The sequence below is a fragment of the Octodon degus genome, unplaced genomic scaffold (genome assembly GCF_000260255.1).
Source record: "Octodon degus isolate 3935 unplaced genomic scaffold, OctDeg1.0 scaffold00110, whole genome shotgun sequence".
NCBI classification, from domain to species: Eukaryota; Metazoa; Chordata; class Mammalia; order Rodentia; family Octodontidae; genus Octodon; species Octodon degus.
This window is the reverse complement of record NW_004524686.1, coordinates 9444115-9446220: the sequence shown is the minus strand read 5'-3', so window position 1 is coordinate 9446220 and position 2106 is coordinate 9444115.

Genomic DNA, 2106 nt, shown 5'->3' with positions numbered 1-2106 from the left:
CTCTCTCTCTCTCTCTCTCTCTCTCTCTCTCTCTCTCTCTGCCTTCCTCAGTAAAGTATTTCTACTCTTAACCTCCACCAGAAAGAGATAAGAGTTTGCATTTCTTTCACAGATTCTGGATTATGACTCATATGAGTAATCAAAAATTGTCACCTTTGTTGGTCAGTTGCTTATACCTTGAATTTTTATGCTTTGTCTTTTTTATACATTATTTTATCATTAAAATGATAAATTTAAATTGAGAACATGAGAAGATTATGATGTTTGAAGAGGAATTTTACTTTCACAAGCAAGGTCCAGGATTCCTGTTTTGTATACGTTGCTTTTGGACTTACTGCTTTTTTTGTACTCCTTGCTTGACCTATTTAGCTTATTTTAACTGCTATGGCTTGTTTAGACAGAAGTTTTAGGCAAAAGTAATGTTAGAGCATCCCCTCGTGGATTTTGATACTAACCAAAATGTGAACTCATGAAATTCTGTAAAATGGGTCTTTTAATGAAATCTAGTTTATATTTAGCAGATGTATATGCCTCTTAGTAGATCAGGGGATCCTAACAGCTGGCTAAAGGAAAATAGGCAGGGAGTCACTTTTTTTTTGTATTTAGCATTGGGTCTACAATATCTCACTACACAGATTGTCCTCCTGTTTTCAGCTTTCCAAGAGCTGGGATTACAGGTTTGCGCCACCATGCTCAATCTCAATCACTATCTCAGTGCACCCTGGGGGTGGGGTTGGTATGGTATGCTGGGGATGAAACCTGGGTCATTGTGTCTGCCTAAACAGGCACTTTAATCCCTTGAGCTATCTGGCTGGCCCAGGAAGTCATTCTTAAGACTTGGGAGACAAGTTTAACCGGGACAATCTGGTCTGATCCTCCCTCTACACTCTAGAGGGAAATGTCAAGCCCCTTCTGCTCCAGTTTCCTTTCTGGTCTGATCTTTCACTGGTTAGGAGACATTCTTAGCCCTTGATATTCTCCACTCTCACTTTTCCAGACTGAGGGTAATGGATCATTTGCAAAGTGCCTCAATAACTCACTGAATTTGAGAAGAAAAGACTTCCTTTTGTTAATCTCATTTCTGAATTTTTCCTCTCGCTTTGTACTTTCGTTTTTCTGAGGCTTGTTTCTCCTAAAGATCAGAGATGGTCTAACCTTGAACTGCCTTAAATTTTCACTCTTATCCAACAACGAAGAACTTTTACATTGAGCCCACAGAAAATGAGCATTTGTTAGCACCAAAGACCAGGAAGTGATCTTAGATAAGGAACACATTCAAGTTAAGGCAGAATCCCAAACCTCCTCCCTCTCTGTCTCCCGTTGTAGGCCTGATTCTCATCATTTATGTGCGCAAGGGAGGGAAGTACTTTCAGTAAGGTGTAAATTGTAGTTGCTGAATGAGGGCTACAGGTTTAAACCTTTGAGTTTCAAAAGCACATTGGCCATACAGAGACAGAGAAATTTTAGAGTAGATATTGAGTAAAACGTAGCCCTGTCCTGCTTCTAAGGAAGATTATCTAGGTGATGAGATAGACTACACAAAGTCTTGGGGAGATCATTCATTTACTGTCCAGGGCAGGATTTTTCCAGCATACTACTTGCCTTTCTGTCTCTGGAGGTGATCTCCTTTGCAGGCTTGGATGTGCTCTAGCCACTACCAATTTACCCTTTGATTTCTTTCCCCTACTCTCTTTTAAAGAATTGGAAAGTAGTTGTTCCAAACTCTTGTTGGTTTAATTTTGCCAGCAGTGTTTCCCTGTTTAACTATGACTTTTATAGCTGGAATCAATTGCAACTTGCACTTTTAGAAGCACATGCTGGAGTTAAGAGTGTGGGTTTCTAGAGAAGGTAGGGGCACAAGTCAGCACAGATGGTTAATATTTTCTGTTCACTCTCCAGATAGTAGCCACCTGCTCTAGAGGTTACCTTAAAAGCATAGAGAAACTGAGGGGAGCTTAAAATTAGAGACACAGGGATGGCCAGAGAGCTGAGCAGACTAAAGCACCTGCTTAGGCAAAGCCCAGGGGCTGGGGTTTGATCCTCCCTACCACAAGCCCCACCAGCCCTGCCCCTGGGGCCCACTGAGACAGTGAGGTGACTGAGACT